This window comes from Heliangelus exortis, chromosome 13, assembly GCF_036169615.1.
Source record: "Heliangelus exortis chromosome 13, bHelExo1.hap1, whole genome shotgun sequence".
NCBI lineage: Eukaryota > Metazoa > Chordata > Aves > Apodiformes > Trochilidae > Heliangelus > Heliangelus exortis.
In genome coordinates this window covers 12,224,741-12,249,249 of record NC_092434.1, presented here as the reverse complement: position 1 = coordinate 12,249,249, position 24,509 = coordinate 12,224,741, and the positions used below count along the sequence as shown (strand labels likewise).

General features: G+C 43.5%; 1 protein-coding gene across 4 annotated transcripts in view; it reads left to right on the top strand.

Annotated features, from left to right (window-relative positions):
• The window catches only part of ZNF423 (zinc finger protein 423), a 230,619-nt gene that overhangs the window by 10,270 nt on the left and 195,840 nt on the right, over positions 1-24,509 (top strand). The gene's annotated exons all lie outside the window — the stretch shown is intronic.

Below are 24,509 nucleotides of genomic sequence, written 5' to 3'. Positions count from 1 at the left end.
AGCAGCCGTTGACTAACACATTTACTTTTAGATTTTCATTTCAAAGGGCTCAGCTTGTGAAGTGTGACAGGTGAATGGTGAATGCTTTACAGGACTTTCAAGAGCTGAACAAACAGTAAAGGACTTATTGCTACCTCAGCGGAGTGGCAAGTACAAATGTAAGGCAGCCTTTGTGGCAGAGGAGTGTTTCCTTTGCTGAATAAAGGCCACTCAGGAGACCTGAAGGGCTCGCTTGGGTATGCTGCAGATGAAATAATCTCAGTTGTGGTCTCATTTAAGCCCACCCTACCTGCGGGTTCCGGGCAATTTCTAGTGGGGTCGATCTCAGTCTATTTGTAGCATCACCCACAGTCATCTTCTCCTTGGGTCTGGTACTGATAACTAAGTCTGCTTCAGAAGTGTAACGGCTGGAGTTGCTTTACACAGGTGTTATTTCCAGTTCATATTAGAGAAGGTAAACAATGCATTCGGGTTTTAAAGCGAAGCAGAGGGAAAGGTCCCTGCTTGTAGAGAAGCAGTTTGTCTAAGCCTCTGATCGTGCTACAAAAAACACACTGCTCACCACTGAAATCCTGTTATGAGTACAAGTACAAGAGTTAACAAGTCACTGCGCTCCAGTCTCTGTTGGCTCCTGCTGGGCTCTGGAGGTTTGGTCAAATGTGGCCTAATTCTGCTTTCCAAATATTAAAAAAAATTACACAGAGGGCAAAAAGACAAGTTCTTAATATGCATATCCTGGGAAAATCCTAAACCAGTATTTTTACCCCCTTCAGTCCCAAGGCTAATCAAAATTCCTTTGTTTCCACATCTACCATTAAAATATATGCCTCCCTTGGTTGTCTGCTGACTGTACAAGTTTAACCACTCAATCGATTGGACTCACAAAAGCTGTTACTGGCTTTACATTGGATTTGCCCAAAGGTAATTTAGAGATAAGGGTGAGGCTCCAGGCAACCTCCACCAGGACTGGTACTTAAATTAGCAGCTCTGCTTGATGAACCTCAACTGGCTGAGGTTTTTCTACCATGATGGTGATAGGTTAGCCCAGCCTCTACCTGCTGAGTGCTGAAACTTGCTTCACATGTTGGTGAATTGAGTGGTAATGAAGAGAAGTTTATAAAGAGAGACTTGCAGCCCTTCTGAAATGAGGGGGTTTGGTGTAGAGATGAAGTTCTTTGAGTGAGCGTCTTGGACCCACTTTTGCAGCTTTTAAGGTCAGTGAAATGTATCCCCTTGCTAGTAATTGGAGCTGGATTGGATGTTTAGGTGGAGATCAACAATGTAAGTCTAAACTCCCAGAATCTGCTGGTGAAGTGATGGTATTAATCAAGATTCTGGTTGATGTTGGAGGGCTGAGAGTAGCCTGGGCTTGTAACAGCTCTGGGGTGAAAACTCTGTCTTGTTTTGGTGGCAGTGTTTCTTACTAACCTTAGCAGGGATGGGGTTCTCATTTCTTGCTTTGCAATTGAGAGAGCAGAAGCAAAGAGATTTAATGGGAATAGTCACTTGGTATCCAGTGCTGCAGAGAGCTTCTGCTAGATCTCTGGGATTCCATCTGCAGGGTTTTTTAAGAGAGCACTGGACAGGTTCAAGGTGCAGAGGATGCAGTGGTGTTACAAGAGCTCCCTGGCAGCACTGCAGGAAGCCCAGGAGACACACATTGTGTTTAACATGTTGGTATAAGCAGCTACATTTACAAAGCAAACTTGACTGATCATGCAGCCTTTTAGCTTCCTTTTCTCCAACCTGGAAAGCTTAAAGGAAGGAAGAGAAGACACATGGTAGAAGGATCGGCTTAATACTTGGGAAGGCAGAAATGCTAACCAGAGAAAGATGGAAATAAAATGGGGAAACTAGGAAATCTGTTGCTGGTGGTTGAGTGTAGAGCGTGTCTGATGATTAAACACAAACTTTTGGCACAGGGGTTTACTTACCTGGAACTGTACCTATATTGCTTTTAAATTTTGGTTTAAAGACTGAGATAAGCAATAGATCTGAGAAGGGTCTTGAGCTCTGTGTAGAAGTGTGTGATTAGTAATAAGAAAACACTACCTGTTAAACATGTAAACAAAATAGCTTTTCTGCTCTTAATAGGCAGTGATAGTGCTTTGCTATCTGGAGGAATGTAGCTGTTGTAGTTTATAGCTGTTTTCTGTTTATTATAGAGAAATTTGAGGAAAATTGTGATTGCAGTCATTAATTCTGGAAGTTTTAACTATTTTATAGTCATGACAGCATCTGAACTTGGCCTGTGAGAACTCCTCATTGTTCAGGGTTTTGGAGGGAAGTAAAGGTCAGGGCGGTAAGGGATAAAACCAGGCTTTCAACACTTCTTTTTGGAATGCACACAAAAATATATAATATATGATGTTTGTTCCTGTGTAGATGAAAGAGAAGGTCTAGAGGAATATGTGGTATCTTGTTAGACTAACTTACGTGGTTACAAAATGCGTAGAAGTTTTTCTGATGGTCAAGCCTGCTTTCTGCTCTGAAAAAAAAGCAGCAGCCTACTGGCTATTTTGCTTGATAGGTAAATGCAGCTTTGTTTTAATTTATTTAAGTTCTTACTCAAATTTCTCTTGCTTCATTAGTTTACTCACATGAGTAAAAATATACCGGACTACATAGTAATGCCAAGCTCCTATTATTTATTGCTGAATTCTATGGATATGTTTGTTGGGTATTTTGCTCATGGCCTCCTTTATTTCCAGGAAAATGGCATGCCTTGCCCTTCATAATTTCTTTGCTTTTACTGACCAGACTGTTCCCCCAGAGGGCATGTGGGATGTGGCAGAGTATTGAAAATACTGGGATGGAGAAGTAGAGAAGGAGGGCTGTGTGTGAATTGCATCTTATTTATGTTTACACTAGAATTATATGGTAAGATCAGTGTGTTTCTGGCAGTGTTACTTTGTGGGAAATGTGGCAGACAACTCTGGGTGAGAAAGTTGTTGCCTTCAGGCAATTTCTTAAAAGATAAAGAAGTACTTTCAGTCAAATTCTGAGCATCCTTTAGAAGTATGGTACAATATATTATGAGCCATTTTAAAATGAAACTATGCATGCTTGTCTTCAGATCCTGTGCTGTCACCTAATGCTTGTGTATGAGTCCAATTATTTGATTACCTTCATTCCAAGGGTGTTTTCTTTCTGAATTTATTTCCTTCTTGATAACAGATAAGTAAGATTTGGTTTAAAGCTCCCATTTGTTTTATGTTGTTTACTATTCTTGATTCTAAATAAACACTCAACAGAGAGCTTCTTTTTTCATTCTTCTTGCTATAAGTAAATTCCGTAATTAACCCAAACTCAAAGGTGAGGGTCTGAAAAAAAACCAACAAGCCCACAAAACCCCCAAACATAAACCCCCCACCCCTGGGAGGTGCTTGGCAGAGCCCTGGTGTGACTGGTTTCCAGCACACGGAGGGGTGCTGCAGAGCAGGGAGCTGCCAGGCTCTGCCTGCAGAGCTGCCGGGCTGAGCAGCCGGGTGTCCCTGGCTGCAGTAGGAGCTGCTGCTCCGGAGATTCGGGAGGGGGGGATGAGAAAAAATCCCCTGCAATTGGCAGCAAGATGCTGCTTCAGTGGTGAGGCTGTTACAGGCAGGCAAATCTCCTGCAGGCGCGGTTTGCAGGGTGCTCTGATAAGCACCAGAAATTCACCCAAAGACCAAATGCATATTTTTATAAAGAAGCAGCTCTGCTGTGGTTTTTCCTCCTTGCCAGTGGGACTGTATTAAAAACGTGGCTCCAAAGAAAGTGCGTAGAAAAAATGAGCTTTTAATTTGTCACCTGCTGCTGAACCACCCTGTCCTTCTTGAGATGCCAAGTTGTAAATGAGGTTTTTGTATCCCCCATACATGGCCATCCAAGAAACGTTCTGTGTGTCGTAGCTGTCAGTGGCACAGCTGAAGACATCAGACCGATGGCTTAAAACCTGCTGTGGTCTGATTGGAGCAAGCAAAGCCAGTGCAGCCCAAAACCTGAGCAAACAAAAAGGCAAGTAGAGAAATTGTTGTCCCCAGGGGCCTAGGAGGGAGGCCCTGACTGCCTCCAGAGCAGGGTCTGCTCTAAGCTTTCTGTCCAGCAATGTCAAGGAATAAAGGATGCAAGATTGCCTCTTTGTGCTGTCTCTCAAGAGAGATGTTGAAAAACTCTGTTTAGTTAATCTTTAAAAAAATTTAATGTTTTTGGAGAGTAGTGTCTTGTCTGGTTGCATATTCTGTGGCCTCTTCAAGCATGCATGTTTGTGGAAACTGCAGGGATGGCAGGTATCCCAGCTGACAAATGCAGTTTGTCTCCTAGCAAACCTCAAGCCACCTAATGAGAGCTTATCTTGAGGCAGAAATGAGGAACTCTGATTTTTAATCTACAGACAGATGATGGGTTGAAGGGAAACTAGCCCAGCTGTGGGACCAGCAGGGAAACTGGCTGTTCCCAGTGCTTCTCCCCCCAGGAGGGCAGCTGCTGCTGTTACAGCTGCCCCAGCCAGGTAGAGACAGCTGCCCTTCCCCATTGCACTTCCATGCCTATCTTCAGTTGGCAGCTGCAAATTAATAATAGTAGGAAATAATCCTTACATGAAGATGCATAACTAACCTTGTCACACCGTCCTCTCTCCTCTCCTTGTTGCATATTTTCTTCCCAGTGTCTTCATACAGCCTGTGAAAATGCTGGTGGAGTCCCTTAAGCAGCTTTGCTTCCCTTCCCACAGCATCTCTCCTACCTTGGAGCTTGGGAAGCTTGAGGATGATTTACTTTGGGGAATACCTACCGGTAGGTTTTCCTCCCTAGGTGGAATCCTCTTTACTGCCTTTTTTCCCTTTGAATCTTGTCTGGTTTTGCTCCCAGCAGTTATGCATATGCAGTTGTGTATAACAGCAACTCTGGAGCATGTTAGCAGAGCTCCCTGGGCCAGTCCTGCCTTTGGGCAGGGAAGCAGGAAAGGGCAGGACCCAGCCTGCCTGTGGGCTGGTGTGCCCAGGGCCCAGCCTCAGCCACTGCTTGGTTTGCAGTGGCACCTGCTGAGGTGACAGCAAGGAGGAGACACAGTGGAATCATCCTGCTGCTTTGGTAAGCTGAAGGCTGTTGGTGCACTTATTAGAGGGAATTTATCTGCTCTTCTGTCTTTCTTGCTGTCTACTGCTGGCTCGACTAGATTTTCTTTTATTGGCTCACCCCAACAGGTTTGTTTTCTTCTGAAGATTATTTTTTTTTTTTTTAAATTTAATTTAATGTTTCTGAGCTGGAAAAACACACCAGTGCCTGGCTTAAATGCAGTCTGCTCACAGGCATATATTAAACCCCACTGCTCTAGAAGAGAGTGTGAAGATGAATCCTGCTTGGTTCAGGGCTGCCATTACCTTACACTCAGCCTGTGAATTTTTTTTTTTTTTTCCCCTCTCATGGCTGTGCCCACTGCTGCATGAGGTGAGGGCTGGGATTTGCTCTCCATTTCTGGATCTTTAACACTGCCTACCTAGCAAAGGACTCATGAAGCTGATTTTACCCCCCAGCAGCCCATCAGAAAAGTAACCTTGCAGCTCTCTGCTGGCTATGGATGAGTCTTGTGTGTCCCCTTTCCCAGTGTTCTGGTGGCAACAGTTTGGATCAAATCTTTCTCAAAAATGCCTCTACTGGGGAGGCTGGAGTGTGCCTGCTCACCTGGGAGCTGGGTTTGCATCTGCAGTGGGCTGATGGGCAGGTCACAAAACCCTTGCAGATGTGTCCAAGAAATGACTGTTGTTGAGGCAAGTGCTCTGCTCAGCTCTGGTGAAGTGAAGGATGCAAAACCACATGAGCACAGCCTGACGTTTACTGAAAGTCATGGAAGAATAGACTCAGGTTGCACCACTGCTTGCTGCTCGCTGCTCTCTCCCATTCCTACGGGACTTGTGTGTCCCAGCAGAGCTCTGGAGTGCTCTCTGCTTGCAGTGTCTGGGTGCTGCTCCCATTCCCTCCTTGGGTGGGGGGTGATCCCTGCCAAGCAGGCAGCTGTGCATTGAAAGCAATGCAGAGCAGAGAGAGCTGGAGTGAGGAGAGGGAAGTCACCCAGAGATCAGAGTTTGGCTGAGCTGGGGTCTCTCATTACTCCTGTCTTGGTTGGAGTTGCTGGCAGGAGCCTCATGTGAGACAGCACTGCTGGAGAGCAATTTGAAGTTAAAATAATGTACTAAGAAAGCAGATTTATGTATCTCTAGAAAAAGGAAGGCTTGTTCTACTTTTAGCTTGCACCATAGGTTGTGTCACCATGGGGCACGTGTCACTAACTGGGTGCTCCTGCTCACCTGGTGCTTAAATACCAGCTGGGCCTTTAGCAGATGCTGGTCTGCTGGGATGGCAGGAGATACAGTGGTAAACCCCACCTCTTTTTGGTACTTTATACAAGCTTTTTTCTTGTGGCTGAATTTTGGTTATGGTTGACTCAAATACCACCTCATTCCTTCCACAGCCTCAGGTATGGGCTGGCTTATGTGTCTGGAGTTGTAGCATAGCCATGGAGTGAAGGAGAGAGCCTCTGCTGCCCAAAACTCCCAATGTGTCCCCCCCTAGCTGGTGCCCAGCCTGCTCCTTAGTGTTGCAGCAGTGGCTTCTGCTTGTTAGTGTTCTTATTCAGGTTATTTCTCCTGTTTGCTAGGGAAGGGTTATCTTCTTTCTCCCTCCTCTCTCTTTCTCCCTTTCTCCTCCTTTGCTTATTTTTAGTCATAGGAAGTAAAAGAATGGGCTGTTTGCCAAGAAGAAAAAAAAAACAACAAACAAAAGCCCCAAAGCAACCACAATATTGTACCTGTCCTTTTTAAAAAAAAAAAAAAAAAATTGCCTTGTAACTACTGGTGTGTTTTTATTTTAGCAGAAGCTTGTGACACAATGTTAAACCAATAGCACATCAAAGAGTAAAGTAGGGTGATTTCTTGTGTGTTTTCCTATTTATTATTAATCTTGTTCAGATTTGGGAAAACATTGTGGTTTAAAACTATGAAGAAATGCTGTCTTTTATAAAGGGATAAAAGAGATTAAAAACTTTAACTCAGTTTGCTTGTGCAATAGCAGTGGTTGGGCTGCAGTCTGGGCTCTCAAACAAGACTTACTTTAAAAAAAAAAAAAAAAAAAAAAGCAAGCTTTAAATTTATAAGTATTTCTTTCTCTCTTCCTCTCTCTTTTGCAATACCTTACATACATTGTCTGTTCTGCTGTTAACTCCCTGATGCAGAATTCCTAAGTTTGGGCTAATAGAAAATTTGGAGGATTCTTCATTATCTGAACCTCTTGAGAAATACCAAATATGTTCCAGTAATTGTGGTGTAGTACAACAGGGAGTCACACTGGCAGTTTGTTGGAAAGGGTTTTTCCTGTAGTTATGAAAACCATACAACTATTAAAATCCCCAAAACTGAAGCCGTTGGGATTACTCATATACTTACAGTTAAGCGCATGCCTAAAGGTAGATAGATTCAGCATGTGCTTTTTGACTTGCTTTGGATTCCTAGCTTGAGCATATCGGAAAAAAAAATATTCCTCAACTCACTTCAGTCTCATGCAGCCTTTTTGTTCTGAGCTTGCATTGCTGTAGCATCTGACAGAAGCACCTAGGTTGGCTACAACACAAATTAGTAACAAAGAATGGAAAGTTTTGCAAAATAGTAAGGTACTCCGGGATGTTGGAGAGACTTGGAGTCAGATTCATTCCCTTCTGCCATCTCTTCTGCCTCTGCCACAGGTCCTCAATGAATGTGCATGTGTCATGTAATTGTTTTCTCTCTTTATCTTAGTTTTTTCCCTTCTTGGTAAGGTATGCAGAGAAGGTATAACATCTGTCCCTTGGAGAGGGGTGTGAATTTATTAAATGCTGTAAGATGCTAGATAGGTAAAAGTGAAATGAGATACCAGGTCAGGTCATTATATTTGGGTTTTCTCTGTCGTTGTTTAATCTTCCCTACTCTAAATCAGTTTTATAGAATAGAATTAACAGGAAAAGCTAGAAAGTGACTCTTGTTTTATAGCTACAGTATAGGGACTCCTATCCTCACTAGGTAATCACTTACTGATAAGGTGCTGGTTGCCTCTTCTAAAAGGTTGGAATACAGAAAGGTGCTACTCTTGCTTAGTTTCTCTCTGGAAAACTTCCTTTGGTTAAATATATTTATCTTGTATAACACTGGCATGTGTCTAGAAGTGTCTTGATATATCGTCCTAAGGAGTTAGCAAACCTATTCTGCTTACAAACAAATTGTATTTTATGTCTATGAAAGTGTATAAACAATTTGCTTTGAGTCACAATTTGGAAATATGCAGGTTGTGGAGTATAACTAATACAAAAATGTTTTTGTTGCACTTTAAAGAAAATCCATTGGCAAAGTATCAATATGTGGGTGAATATAATTTTAAAAACAGTCCCAGCCACTTTGTAGAAAAATACAATGCAGTACATAGGCTCATTTTAGACACTACTTATTCTACCGTGTCCCATTAGTTGATGTTTGCATAGTGCTTTGAAAATGTAAAGCACTATATAAGTGCTTATTATTACTACATTATTATTACTCTCCCTCTTGAAAAAAGACCCTCTAGGGAGAGTGAGACTTGCTTTGCATTTCGTCTGTAGTGCAGATCCTATAAGAAACATGCCTATTTGTTTTGGTTTTACATTCTTTCCTCCCTACTTCCACCCTTCTAGAAAAAAAAAAAAGTATTGTGTTTTAGAGATTAGAGTTTTTATTTGGTTTATGCTGGTAGCCACACCAATGAGAGTATTACTTGACTCCTGAAATAGCTTTTTATTCCAATCTGTGCAATGAAATTAATTACTGTCCTGGCCTTGCCCTCTGTGGTCTGTGGGTGCTCCAGAGGCAGCTCACCCTGCCTTGGGCAGCAGGAGCTGGTGATGATGCCCTTTGCTGGGTTCCTCCTGCCTTGCCTGTCCACCAGTGTGGGCCCAAGAACAAAAAAAATTGCTGAGTGAAGAGAGTACAGGGATTGTGCCAACAAAGCCTTAGAAGAATTTCCTTCCTACAGAGAGGAAGTGCTACAAGTTTTTCTGCAGTACCCAAACTATTGTTTCCCCTTGTAAAGAAAAATTTGTCAGTCCCTCATCTCCTTTACACTCTTCTAGCAGCAGCCTGTATCACTGCAGGAGAACAAGATTTCAGTCTAAGTTATTTTGACCCCCTTTATCCCTTGAATCCTTATTGTGAGAAGGACTTTTCATAGGCAGTGTTACCATTTACATTCTAAAATTTGAGTGAACTCCTGTGCCTCTGCACTATATACTGTGCTATACCGTGACTGATGAATCATGGCTGATGAAGTTTGGATTAATTTTTGCCTGGGCACTCCTAGGCTTACATGGTCATAAACTAGGGAAGAAGTAACCATAAGCCTTCTTTGAGTAGAGTGAGGAATATTTCACTCCTCTCCTAGTTCTACCTTTGTTACACAGCTCTCCAGTACTCTGGTCCCTGGCTGTCCCTGTGCTAGGTTCCCTGCAGAGCAGTGGCTCCACTTCCAGCATGCAGGAGGGGAGAGCCCAAAGATGTTTTTTGCAGAGCATAACCCGATATATTTGTCACTGTGTTTGGCCTTGGTTATGTCACCACACATGGCCATCAAATAATGAGGTCACAGGCAGCATTTCAGCCTGATTTCCAGCAGAAACAAAGTTTAATGTTGCCATCCTTATCTGTGTGTGCCCTTTGGCGGTGGCTCTGTCTGAGCTGGTGTCCCACAGGCGTGGCAGGGGGTGGTGGTTGTTGGTAGCTGTGGTCCTGAACTTCTACAAACAATGGAACAGCCTGGTGAAAAAAGGGGGAACCTTCCAAATCATCTGGAAAGACTTCAGTGAACACTGAACAGCCCATGCAGGTGAGTGCTTGTGGGATGGAGGGGCTGCAGCATGTGGGAGTCCTGGTTGTGCTCAGAGCTCCCTTTCCTTTATTCATTTAAAGTGATAAATGGTTCAGCTGTGTGGCTGCCCACATTTCCAGGCCTTGTCTGTGTCAAAGCTGAAGTGTAAATGAGGTCTGGTAACCTAAACCTGTGCGTTGTGTTACTATTTTATAAAGGGTTCATTACCCTTATAAGTGCAGGTTGGATGGTTTAGTTTCAGAGAGGAAGGCAGCAGGCTGTGGGGAGGTATAGGGCTGGCATTGGCTGGGTGGGACAAGAGACAGTAAGGAATTTGCCCTCCAGACTGCCAGTCCTGAAGTTACTGGCCAGGAAATCATCTGTGGGCAAATTTTGCTGTGTCTGGCACCCAGGGACTCGTCAGTGTTGCTGAGCTAAAATCATAGAATATTTTTGATTGGAAGGGGCTTTTAAAGGTCACCTAGGCCAGCCCCCCTGCAATGAACAGGGACATCTTGAACTAGATCAGGTTGTTCAGAGCTCTGTCCAGCCTGACCTTGAATGTTCCCAGTGATGGGGCATCTACCACCTCTCTGGGAATGCTTGTGATGGTGTTTCACCACCCTCGTCATAAAAGAAATTCTTTATCTGAATCTACTCTGAGTATATCCTTTTAGCTTAAACTATTGCCCCTTGTCCTGTCATTACAGGCCCTGATAAAAGGTCTGTCCCCATCTTTCTTATAAGTCCCCTTCAAGTATTGAAAGGCTGCAATGAGCCTCCAGGTTGAACAATCCCAAATTTCTCAGCCTGTCTACATAGGAGAGGTGTTCCATCCCTCTAATCACTTCTGTGGGCCTCCTCTGGGCTTGTCTGAACAGTTCTATTTCTTTCTTATGGTAAGGACTCCAGAACTGGATGCTGTGCTCCAGGTGGGGTCTCACCAGAGTGGAATAGAGGGGCAGAATCACTTTGACCTGCTGGCCATGCTTGTTTTTATGAAGCCCAAGATATGGTTGGGTTTTTTTGGGCTGTGATCATGCATTTCTGCATCACACTGAACTTTTCATCCACCAGTTAACCCCAGGACTGTCTCCTTAGGGCTGTTCTGAATACCTTCATTCCCAAGCCTGTGTTGATACTGAGGTTTGCTCCAACCCAAGTGCAGGTTCTTGCTCTTGGCCTTGTTGAACGTCATAAGGTTCACAGGGGCTCACTTCTGGAGCTTGTCCAGGTCCCTCTGGATGGCATCCCATCCCTTGGGGGTATCAACCACACCATTTAGCTTGGTGTCATCTGCAAACTTGCTGAGGGTGCATTTGATCACACTGTCTATGTTATTGAAGAAGATGCTAAACAGTAATGGTTCCAGTGTGGACCCCTGAGGGACAGAATCTCCATTTCTCCATTGTCAGTAATCTTCATTTAGACATTGAGCTGTTGCCCACTGCTTTGAGGTGTGGTGGGATGGATCAGCACAACCTTGTGTCCCTCCCTGCTTCATTCTTTTCTAAACTTTCTTTTTCTAAACATTAGTTTAGGGGTGGAAAAGTGTAAATTTTTATACACTGGAAGCTCAAATTCAGAATGAAAACCAGTTCACTTGGGCACCCTGGGTTGTGGAGGAATGAGCCTGGGGCAGCAGCAGGTGTATGTACTTTTTATGGTTAGAAAGAACAAAAACATTCCACAGCTTTTCTTGCCTCTTTCAATCTGAACCTGCCAAGTTTATAGAAACCTTGTCAGTGAGAGCAGACTTGTTACTCTGGCTCCAGGTAATATCCATGATAACCCCTGGGTGATGGAAGGTGCTTCCCATGCCCTACAGAAAGCTCATAGTGGAAGCAGGAAAACTCCAGAGTGATCAAATTTACCTGCTGTTCCTCAGTGAAGATGGTTACTTGCAAGGGGTCTGAAAGTCATCAGACCCACGCTCTTGTCTGGGTTTCTTGTCAGCACCTGTCCCTTCCCCTTAGGGTGTTGTTTTCTGCTTGTGTTTTAATGACAAGCACCAAAATGGAAATGAAGGTGTCAGTCCTTCCCCTCTCTGCAGTATAAATCAGGGGGTACAGAAGTAGGGGTCAGCCTTAGGGCAACCTTGTGGAATGGAGTGGATGTTGCTGGTTCCTTTGTCCTCCCTCCCCACACCTCCCTGGAGGATAGGGGATGCTCCAGCTTCCCTGCACACACACCCAGTAAGCCTTAAACACACCCAGGCACAAAGATGCTCTTTAAAAACATAAATGTTTTTTTGTGGGGGCAGAGGAGAGCAAATACCTTGCAGAAAATAAAGCACAGCTGCCTGTTTTGGCCACCGGGCCCTGGCAGTGATTTGCCACACGTGGCCATGCCCTGGGGGCTGTTGGGCAGCGGGCTGGCTCCTGGGCTGGACACCGCAGTGCGTGGCACGAACAGCCCGCGGCCGGGCAGATGGCTCCCTCCTGGCCATGGGGCCTCCCTCTTCTGGGAGCAAACCCCACTGAGACTGCAACAACAGCAGCCCGGGAGCTGGGCAGATGGTCTACTGGCTGCAGCCAGCATAATTGCATCAGCTGGCTACTTCTACAGCCAGTGGAGCCTCCTATTTGTACTGCTCTGAAATGATCCTGACTAATTTTTTTTCTTCTACCTTCCCAGTTTTGTTTAAACTTATGTATTTCTTGTACAGGGTAGAGTGAGGCTGGGGGGCAGCCATCTGTTGGGGGGGGTTGATGGCAGGGCTGGAGGAGCCTTCAGAAGCCATTGCACAGGCAGACATCTGAATGGGTGTGGGGTCTGCATCAGGCTCCTGCACTGCACATCACTTGGGGCTTGGATGATCTTGCAAAGAGAAGAGCTGGACCAGTACAACCCTCCCTCTGTGGGCCATGTGCCTTCCAGCCTCCACCTGAATTGCTCCACGTGTCTGAGCTGCCACTCACGCACCAGCCTCAGGTCTAAATAACGCAGCAGACCCCCTCGGGTCCTGTGTCTCTGCCACCCATCTCTGGGCTGGCACCTCAATGCACTGCTGCAGTAGGGATGCTGAGATGTCTGCTGGCAGTTGCTGGGGCTGCTCTGTAGCCCAGGCTCTCCCACCCTCCCTGCATCCTCCTCGTGGGCTCTTGTTACCCAGACAAAAGATCTGCCTCTTCTTGTAGTGGTCTCTTCCGTTTCCAGGAATTGCTGACAGATGTGGGCTCCGCTGACTTTAAGCTGTAAAATATTTGTGGAGGATAGGTGAGGGTCCCCTGGAGGTGGCTGCTATCCTCCCCAGTCAGTTCCTGAGTGCTCCTGTGCTCCCGACTCAGTGGGGAAGGGGCCGGGAGCAATGAAGTGGCTCCTGCTGTTGGCTCAGGTTTATTGCTGGTTTTAGCTCTCAGCACGGCACAGATAGTTGTAGTAAAGCTGATCCCAACTTAATGCTGACCCAGAGGTCCCATAATCCCCAATAGTAGCAGGATTAGATTTTGTCCAGCCAAGTCCTTCTTTTTAATTTTTATTTTTCCCCTTTGCAGATGTGCATCCTGCTTCCTGTATGTCCCTTGCCTAAAGGCTGCAGAGCCTTGCCCTTCTTTTGGGAGAAGCAGAAGCTTGTTAACCTGGCCATCCTCCCTGTCCCTTTGCCCTTTCCTGTGCCAGAGATTGATTTTGCTGCTCTGTTTTGTTTTGGTTTTTTATTTATTTTATTTTTGTGTGCCCTCCCTGTCATTAAGCAGGCAAGATCTCTGACTTCTCTTTGGGGGTGCACGGCTGATCTCTGTGATGGCAGTTCTAGGACTTGGGTCTGTATCCATCTCTCAGGCTTTTCTCCAGGCATGAATTCTGCAAAACTTGTGAGTTCAGCTGGCTGCTGTATGATGCTGCTATGCTGGTCTTGAGCTTTATGCTGCAGTTTCTGAGAGGGATGGTGTGTATGGCTGCACTGAAAGGTTCTTAAAGTGCTGGGTAAAGTCCACTTTTGAAATTGAAGAGGTTCTGCTCAAAATCTGCACGGCTTTAGTTGCTACAGTACTGTGGTGGACTCAGTGATGTGATGAGACGGGTATGAAAATATAACATTGCCCAATTCTGTGAATGTGTCTTTTATCTGCTCTAAGCTCCAAATTTGTGGCTGCTGGTGTTTAACCGAAACTTTGCAAATCTCCCACTAGGCACTTCAGGATCAGTTCTTGTGTAGCCTTCTTTTTTCTTTAGAAATTGTAGGTGTAGGTAATTATATGTATTTTCGAAAGCTCTAACTATGCCTCATTTAAACTTCTGCAAACAGCTTTGTGAGGCAAATTAAATGCCTACAGAAGAAAATTATCAAAAAATGAAACGGGGAAATATGCATCTACCCCAGATAGAGCTTGCAAGCCAAGCAAAATGTTATGTTAGCCCAACAAATGGGTTATTCAAGCAAAGTTCTACCAAGACAAACATAGGAGAGTCAAGGGTAAGTGAGTTTTGAAGCAATATGGGATGTGACCCTCTCAGGTTCAGTTATCAAGGTTGCACTGGTTGAGAGGATGTGTCTGATTTAAGACCCATGTGAAAAGGGCCTTAGAAGGACCCTGAAAAAAGCAGCCTGAGCCAAATTTAAGTACTGCCCCCAAAGTTTACTTTGGGGTCTAAGCTGCTGCACCACAAGATTCTTTTATTTGCATCCATTTACTTGAGTAGTGCTAAAGAAGTTGGTAACAGTGCAGCTCACCAGGAGGGAGGGATGTGTTACCATACACTCTGGAAGGCACTGGGCTGGTATTTTCTCCTTGGGTTGCACCTTTCCAGCTCTGGGAAGAAACCTGCCCACAGGTGTGTGTGGTTCCTGCCCATCCCAACTCTCACAGTGCTGTGGTGCAGTGTCTGACCCAGGGGGGTGGCAGTGCTGGGTGGGAGGTACAGGGGGGCACCAGGGTGTTGTGGTGGCCCCCAGGGCTTTGGAGAAGAACAGCACAAAAACAGGTCACAGGCTGAACACCTTGACTGTGTATTGGGGAACTGATTCTGCTGCCCCAAATTTAATTCCCATTTAATTTTTGTGAAAGTTAAAAGCAATGCTAGTAAGGAATTGGGCCCAGTGTGCTCACAGTCTCTGGTGCTGATGATCAAAAGCAATACTCTGTTTCTAATTTGAGAAGGATTTTTTTTTTTTTTTTAATGTAGTTTAAAACAAGAGGAAACTGTCACATCCTGAGTGACATCCTGTGTGCTATGGCAGCATTCTTGCTGCTCAGTGATCAGAATTTCAGCCTAGGGAATAAAATCCAATCCATGTAAAAATGTATTTGCTTTGTGAAAATCCTTAATATTACACAAGCTATTTTCTGATGGATATAGATTTTAGATTTGCATTTTACCAAGTGAACAAAAAGATTAATTAAATTGGTTGTCTGGAAGAAAGAGAGGACACTGAGTTATTGATTTGATTTTAGTAAATTCAGTCTAATGTGCAAGATTACATTTTTAAGACTTGAAATTTATCGCAGTGTTTCACAGTGCAGTTAATTATTTCTAAAACTGTATTTTATTCAAGGCTGCTGATTTTGTACCCTGTGCTACCCCACTGCTGACATGCTTTCTGCTTTTCCCAGTGCTTCTGGCTCACAGGGAGCTCCTGGATGCCTGGGATTTCCAGTCCTGCTAAGCACCTCTCTGTGCTGCTAATTTTGGTTTCTATTTTCTTGGACTTATTTCTGGTTTTTTGGGATTTGGGTGAATGCTTGCCCTGGGCACCTCTGTTTCTATGTTTCTACCTGTCCTCGAGTAGGGGGTTTGAGAGGGAGCCACAGGATGAGCCCCAACCAAGCATCTCCTAAGGGATGGCAGCAAACTTCCTACCCATTCCACATAGGAGCAGGGTGATTTTTTTTTTTTTTTTTTTTTTTTTTGGCAGCCATCTGCTTTCCCATCTTGGGGAGGCTTGACCTCTGGCTCCTGAAGTGACTGGGGAAGGAAGAAAGTCAACTATTTGCCCATCTGGGAGGGGTGTGGGGCTGTCAGCATGGGTGGTGGTGGCATGTGGTGCCTTCTGGTTTTGTGTACCACAAGAGAAGAGCCTGCACAGCTCCCTGTTTGCTCATGACCACCCAAACTGGCAGAGAGGGAACAAATGGGAGCTTTGGCATCTTGGCTAAATACTGTGTGGTCTACAGAATGGCTCCTCCCCACAGGCCCAGGTTTTCCCTGGAGCTAGGAAGAGGCTCAGCCTGGGGAAGTCCTGTGCTGCTGGGTGTAATGTGAGGAGGACCTTGGCCATGAGGGTCACACTCATCCCTCAGATGTCCCACTGGTTCCTGCTGTCCCTGGGGCCTGGGCCACCTGCAGCACCCCTGCAGGGCTGGAGGAACTCCCACAAGGGAGTATGTGGAACCAAAGGTGTTAACTTAAGCAACTCTGGACTGAAAAAAGAGTTTTAATAAATGTGGTATGTGTTCTTAAATCTGTAGTTGTTCCCAGTACTGCTGGAGCCTGATGTGCTGCCTTTGGCTGTGACACCCATGTATGACCACAGGCAGACAAGTGGCCTTCAGCATCTCCGAGTGAACCTTGCCTGAGGAAGGAGAGGCACCATCTAAAATTAATTCAGCTCTGCCCACAGCATCAGGGGTGATTTACTCCCATCCTTAGTATTTGGAAGTCAAACTTAATGAAGATAGATAGGATATGTTGCCTCTTCTCCTTAGCTAATTTATCAGCTTTTAAACCTGAATATATCCATTGAGGTATGCATTTGCATTGCTGCTGGAAAGTTGGCAGCACAGTCAATTTTTCTGTTTTACACTCAATATTAAACTGCTTTATGTCTTAAACAAACTGGAAAACGCAAATAGGAATTTTAGAAATATGCTTAATATTTTTATATTTATTGAGATAAAAAGAGCAATAGCAGGGAAGAGCAAGACCCTGTTCTTCAGGGCACTAATACCAGAGTTAACATGGGTGCAGATGGGTGCGTGTGATGCTGCGTATTTCCTGGGGCAGTGGCATAGCTGGGTTTGTTAAACACTGTGGGTGTGAATGCACAGACAAAGAAGCAACAAAGAGGTGGGATGCTGGCACAGTCTCAGAGTCTGCTCACTGTCCCTGTGGCACCTCCTGCCCCTTGCAGACAGGGTGCCGTAGCCAGTTCTGCCTGGGCATCACAGCAGCAGTTGCTCTTCTAGAGGTTTGGCACAGCCAGGGCTGCCTGCTGGGGAGCAATACTGGGTGATTTCTCTAAGGTAAATGTGGTTGTTACAGTTCAGGGTATTTTGGTACTCCTCCTTGTCTGTTAAACTGAAAGTGTAAATGTTTAGCGAGGATAGAGTTAGGGAATCACTCCAAGCAACCTTGCAAATCTTGAAAGACACTATTTTTGTTTTTAAAGTCTTCTTCGGTTGTCAAAACAGAGCAAGGTAGAAAAATCCAGGTCACCATCCTGCCTTGCCATAGTGACCCACAAACTCTCAGCTGTAAATTGAGGTGAAAATGATCCCGTGGGCAGTTCCAGCCTCATCCTGGCAAGACCCACGGTCTCCCACAACCATTGCTCTGGAAAAGCAATCTGTGTAGCCAGGAACTGACTTGAATTTTTAAAAGTGTCAGTGGACAGCGTAAAACCTGATTGCCAAATAAAAAAATTAGATTCCCAAATCAGATGCTCCCTGCTAAAAATAAAAAGGTTGGAGATATGGAACCAAACATATGTATAAATGTACAGATCCTTGTGCTATGGCTGAAATACTACACTGAAGGCACACATCTGCATATGAATGCTATCTCCCAGAGCAAACCCCAAACATGTCTAAGTTCATCCCATTACCAAGTACCTGGCTGGAGGGAACATTGAGCTGACATATATCAGAAAATTAACCCCCTGAATCATTAGGACAAGAAAGACCAGTGTTGGATAAATGTAGCTGTGATAACAATTCTCTTTTCTCTTAATATATTGTGAAAATGATCAGGTAAAGCTTTGACATTTAAAAGTGGTTCACTCCTTTGGTGTATGCTTATTCACTGTAGCTTTTGAGCATCTTCCTTTTCTCACCTTGCATCAGACACATGGACAAGCAGTGAGTGTTGCTCAGGAGTGGTAACATCCCATAAGAATGGGTAGATAAAGGGATGGTATGAAGGGTATGTCTTTCTCCTTGGGTTTGTGTGTTTAAATATAGATCATCAGGCCTCTCTTCAGAAGTTAATTTCTTACTTGTGGCTATGTATTTAAAGTTAAATATTTTGTGAGCATGTAGATCCTATAGCTTGGCTGTACATTATACTTTGTTAATGAAGGGTTAGTTTTAATAGCTGGGGTAGGACAAGATGTTTCCAGCTCTGCTTTTTTTAATAGTCAAGTGAAAATCCTTGTAAAGTTTTACTAATGCAAGAGTTGCAAGATATTTTTTCTTTCTTGTTAAATTTCTGTGCAGTTTCCTCCCTCTCTCTCTGAGTGGTATTGTTGAACCTTGTTTTATAAGAGAAGAATCATTATGTATAATCAAGCAATTTAAATAAATGATCTCTTAGTTCAAGGAGACATAGTCTACAATATGAATTTGCTGAAATGAAAAGCTGTTAAAAAAAAAAATCATGCTGTATTTTTTTAGCTATTAAAAGCTTTCTCATTTTGATTTTGAAAGTGGCCCTGGCTGTCATAAGTTTGGGTCTTTTCACTGATCACTAACCTTTTGTCTGGTGCTTTGATGACAGCACATTAGTGATGGACATCAAGGAGTTTTAATGTCTTGTTTCCAGTTACAGTTTAAATGACATTAACTATCTCTCTTTGAATAATGTGATACTACAACCCCACACCCAGATGTGTCAACACACTTTGGGAAAAAATCTGCAGCTAATAACAATATAGAAGGTGCTATTGGCTGCAAAGCCAGCTGGGGGTGTTTATTTTCAAGAGGTGTAGGCACACAAGGCACAGGGAAGATGATCCTTTGCTGCTAAAGCAAATGAGTTCTCTAAAAGTCATCACTTAAGCTATAGATTTGGAAACGTGCTATATTGGTTTCTTTGCATGTTCCTGTTGTCTGAAGGGGGAAAAAGCCTAAAGTGTTTGGAAGAAGTTTTCAATGGATAGTCTGTAGCCAACTTCAGCCACTGATTCCCCAGTCCATGGGGCTGGCTGATGAGATATCCAGAGTGTGGGGCAGGAAAGATGAAGCTGGAAGGAGGGAGCTGGGAAGGAGCAGACTGACCTCTGCTCAGCTCTGAGCTGCTTTCCAATTTCTCCCTTCCTCTCTTCGTCCATTCAGAGTGCAAATTACATTTCTGAGGGTACCCTGTAAGCATTACTCTTTTATGCTTCTGTTACTTTTACATAAATAAGTGATGAGTCTGGTTAGAGAAGTCTTCACTCCAAATTCCACCTACTTCAATAGCCCAGAAACAGACTTTTCAAAGGAGTCTCTGGGTTCAGCTGAGTGGGCTGAAGCGTGTGATTATTTCAGGAGACTGATTTGTGGTTTTGAACAGTGTCTATCATGTAAGCATCAATGTGAAATATTTTCATCATTCAGCAGTGAGTTAACATATTTAAAATCCTGTTGCTTTTTTCAACTAGTGTCTGTGGGTCATTATTTTAAGAGGGTCTTTTTTTTAAAGTTTTAAGGAATTACAGCAAGCATCATCTGCAGATGTTCTGCAGTCCAGAAGGATGAAGAAAAATGTCCAGGTTTGAGCACAGTATATGCTGTGGTTCCTGCTTCAATAGGAGCCCCTTGCATGTCTTATTTTTGAAAGTTGGGTAGTAACTCTCTTTGTGAAAAAAACAAAGTGAAGCAAAAGCCTGACTTTAAGAGAGGACCTAAGATACTATGCAACATAAAATCCTCTGAGGTCTGAGGCTTTCAGATGTTGGAGCTGTTGGTGAGCAGATGTGGAGGCTGTGTTATCTGGGTAAGCTGTCAGAAACACCAATCCTGTCTTGGGGTAAGGCTCTCTGTTCAAGTGGGAGTGGGTAAGTGCAATATTGCTCATATTAGAAGTGAAATACTCAGTTTTTCTGGAAAGCTGTGGAAAAAAATGTCCCATTCCCCTGATTTGAATCAGAGGTGGTTTCAGTAATCTTCAAGGTGGGGAACTTCAGACAGTGAGGGATGCTCAGGGTTGTTTACCCAGAGCCTGTGTGGTGAGTAGAGCTGTGGGAGAGTGCTCACCCTTAAAGTACCAGCACTAACCAGTGATAGTAGTAGAATTAGGATGATTATTGCATGTATTTAGAAGAAATTTTTGTGTCTGTCACGTCTCAGACACAGGCTGTCACAAAACCTTAAAAAAATAATGTTTTCACATTTTTAGACAAATTGTTTGCATGATGGAGGAGAAAGGATGTCCCAGCCTTTACGAATTCCAGGGTTGGCTTTCTGATCAATATAGAAAGTTCTGAGCAATGTTCCGCTCCACAGCCCATCCCTGAAAGCAGTCAGCACTTACACAGGGATCATTCCCAGAACACTGCAGTGCCTGTGACTCGTGCAGGAGGGCTGTCAGCAGTCCACCTTCTGCTGCCTTGCTGTTCGGGCAGCTCAGTTTTTGTCATCAAGACTTGGAGTTGTTTCTGTACTGATGTGTGCATGGCCAAAGCACACATACATTGTGCAGCACGAGTAAACATGAACCAAGCACACAGCTTTTATTTATTGCAGGGTTTCCATAGGGTTATATAACTCTTATCAGGAATTCAAGAGCAGCAGTGGAATCTCAATAGCAGAAAAAAATAGAAGTGTGGATAGGAAATACATTCAGATGTCATAAAGGTTTGTAGAGGATCCCTGCTTTGCTGACCCGTTGGCTATGGATGAAATTTGCCTGGAAAAAAACGTTAGTTCAGCTAAATAATCCTGTTTGCCTTGAGTGTAAATTATTATCTGAGCATTTTGTATAGTGGTTGGTGTTCCTTGTTCTGAAAGGCAAGCACTTCTGTGCATTTCTTTCTGTCTCAGTTGCTCTTTGAGGAAGAGATTTGCAGATTATAAGAAGTTATAACAGAAACTGTTCAAACTAGGGGAGTTGTTTTAGATACAGTAAAATTACCAGCAAAGTTATAGTTTGTGTATGAATAACTTCACATCTGTGTGTGTTCCTGGTGCGTGAGGTTTTTTCTGAATGTCATTTCTTAGTATTTATTATGGTACCTTTTATGTAGGAAAGCAGAGCTATTTTCATTCTGCTTTCAAGTCCTGTTCATTTATTTTACTGGAATTTAATGACAAGAGTTGATTCATAGAGTTGTATTTCTTTAAGGTAACTTCTGCCAACATACTGGCCACGCGTGGAAATCCACACTCCCTGTTTCCCAAGCTTAGCATTACTTACAGGAGATGCAACTTACAGTTTTGGCAGTCTTCCTCTGAACAGAAGACCAGAAATCAAGACAAGCAAATAACTATGACAAGGAAATGGTGCAGAACACAAAGCCCTGATAGGAGCACTTGTCAGAGAGGAGCAGACACAACATAATATACCTCCAATTAAAGATGATTTGAGCTAATGCTGTTCTCTGTGTTCTCTGCCCAGAGAACAGGAATTTTAACAGCTCTGGAGAGAGAGGCAGAATAGGCCAGTGGCCGTACAACAGGGGATGAGGGTGTCTGCTTCTGCATTTTGTTTCTACAGATACTTCAGGAGTTGTTGTCCTGACCATAACTTTTAAATTGAGTCTTTCCATATCACAGCTGCATATTTGGTTCCTCCTGGCTCTCAAATACTTGTAAAAATGAGCACTAGTGAGAGTATCCTGATCTACTCACCTGACACCACACTGGGATTTCTGCACAGCTGCTGGAGAAGTGCATGTCCCCCAAAGCTGCTGCAGATGCGTGCATGTCCCCAAGCACACGAGTGTGACACAAGCAGGCAGGCACTGGGTGTTTGCAGGAAGGACACAACTGTACAGTAAAAGCAGCTCAAAGCCTCCACCAGTGCCTGGAAAACTCTGCAGGCTCCTAGAGGAGAGGTTTGCTCAGGCTTCAGTTTCGTTTTGCTTTGGTTGCATCGTGCCTGAATATTCAGTCTTGGTGGAGAGCCAGATAAGTACGTGTCCCTTCAGCATTTTATGAAACAAAGTAATGCAGATATCTATAAGTGAGACATGACATGAAGCGTACAGATAGCAAGTTTGGAATAGTTCTGGGAGTTAAGAATTTACATGTCTTTATTAATTATTAGATGTTATTAGTGAGTGACTGAAGAACTGGGAAGCTCTAAGCGTTCTTTTGAAGTAGTGTACCCACATTAGGCTAAATAAATAAATAAATAAATCTAAAAATGTTGGGGAATGTCTGCTCTAATGAATTTTCTAAATACACAAATCACACTTATTAAATCAGTGGATCTTTTAACTGTAAAAATATTATTACTGTTACACTAGGGAAATCCATTCAGAATTATAAAATATTTGGGAAATCTTTCTACGTTTCATTTTAGTGGAAAGATTTTAAGTTTAATAGGAATAAAAAAAATAGTAGGCTTAAAGATAAAGTTTTAAAAGCAAGCTTTCCCCCTTTCTTTATATGTGTGACAATTTTCAATAAGAACAGTCTTCCCCCTTTGGTCTACATGTAGTTTATTTGAAAGATGATGTTGAAATTAACTTATTTATGGTATTTTAGCACTAAGGACAGGTTGCTAAGGGGTCATAAAAATATTGGTTTCTGCTTTGTGGTCACTGGTGTTTCTGGAAATCAAATTTGATATTATGAATGTGATACAGACAACTTTCTGTCCCTCACTTCAATTTCATTGACCTTAATGTAGTCAGTAGAGCCTGGAAGTAGAGCAGGAAGAATCTTATCTGAAGAACTTCCCTTGACCTACAGAATAAAATTCAGCAGTTGGGAAGTGTGGATCATCTACAGCTGAAGAGTGTGGGGCATCTGCTCACTTGGTCATTCTGTGTGACCAAAGAAACTCTTCTCATGGCAAAGGAGGCAGATGAGGTGCTGGATTCTCAATGTATTAGCTTTATACCTGTTTGTATTTACTCTTTTATCTATTTATCTATTTCACTTTACACTATTTATTTTACACCATTTGTGTGTTCCTTCATCAAAATATTTATATTTGCATACAGACTTTCTTGTTAGTATTTAAGAGGCAGTACAGAAGGGTATATTGCTTTATTATTAAAGTACAATTTATGAACCAGAAATGATCATAGATGCAAATTTATACTTTGCACATTTTTTTTCCCCTTAATAAGAATATGTATATTTTCATCTGGGGAGAAAGCAGCATTAAAATGAGCGAGCCTGGGGAGTATTACCACACACACACACACACACACACACACACACACACACACACACACACACACTTGCATGCACAAAAGAGCTACAGTGAGCTATTTGCTAGGGAAACAAACTCCTACAAACGACCCTTGAAAGCCTGGGCTCACCCAGGAAAGCTGAAGCCCCCTTTGTTCAGCTGCTGAGGGTCTGATCCCCTGCTACAGCCCCACGACAGCAGCAAAGTGGCTGCACTGGCAGCCCGGTGTCCTTGTGCTTTTGGGAATGTGTCTCTGGTTGGGACCAGCATCAAAAGGAGGGGGAAGGGGGAAATAACTCCACGCACCAGATGGGTTTTTCCAAGCCCTCTTAGCTCCAATTAAAATGGCTGGTCAGGAAAAGCCTCCTCTCTTTTCCTTTTCCTGTGCTACAAACAGAACTCACCAGTGGAAAAAAAAAAAAAAAATCCAAGTTTGAAGGATTAGCAGTAGAAATCAGTGTACTTTTTAGACAGAGGTGTAGAAACCTAGTTAATTTTATTTTTTTTCAGCTGCAATTAATAGCCCAGGGTGCTGAATAGAGTATTTATGGAGGGGAGTGTGATGCTAAACAAGTGTTTGGTACAGCTGCTCTGTTCCTGCTGTAGCTTTCTGCAGCAGGGACCAAGGCTTTAGGCATAATGTGGTAAAACCTACTTTGAAGAGTTATGAAGCAAGATATGTAGGAGTAGAGCTGTTGCATGCTTTACCTTTTCATCAGTGACCCTCAAGGTAGTTGCTGCACTTCAAGTAATTTCCTATTCTTTTTGTCACATTTGCAAGTGTCACTTTTTAATGGGCATTAAGCTCTCTATCTTGAACCTAAGTCTGAAAATTGGGGTTCTCCTTCTGCCTGAGACATCTCAGGATGGAAGCTGACAATAATATCACTCCTGATCCCTGTGAAATGGGAGATGCTGCATCTGCTTCTGTTGGGTCTGAATGAAATCCTTGGTGGGAAAATTGTGAAGTGGAACTTGGTTGGTGATGATCTGCAGAGCACTGCATCGTGATGGCAACTCCTTGCCAAAGGGAGGGAAGATGCTACTTGCTGTCTGTGGCAGGAGGGTTTAGTAGGATGTAGCTCTTGGTCTGACCATAGCAGCTGGGGCAAATGAATGTTTGGTGGTGGTCTTTTGGGGTTTTTTGTGAGTTATTTTTACTACAGAGCTGCACTTGGTTGGATAGTCTTGACTATGCAGAGCACAGTACAGAGAGGGGCAATGGGGAGCAGACTGCAGCCCAAAGTAGGGTGTAGTCAGTCTGCTGATGCACTAAATTAAATCACTTAATATGCTTTAGCAGAGTAAGAGGTGAACCAGAAGGAGTTCTGGTTCCCCTTCCCATCTGCAGTTCCTATTTGTCTGCTTCTGTTCTTTGCTTGTTTGGTTCATGCTTCTATATAAAAGTTTATGTAAATTAATCTCAACGTTATCTGTTCTTTGTGCCA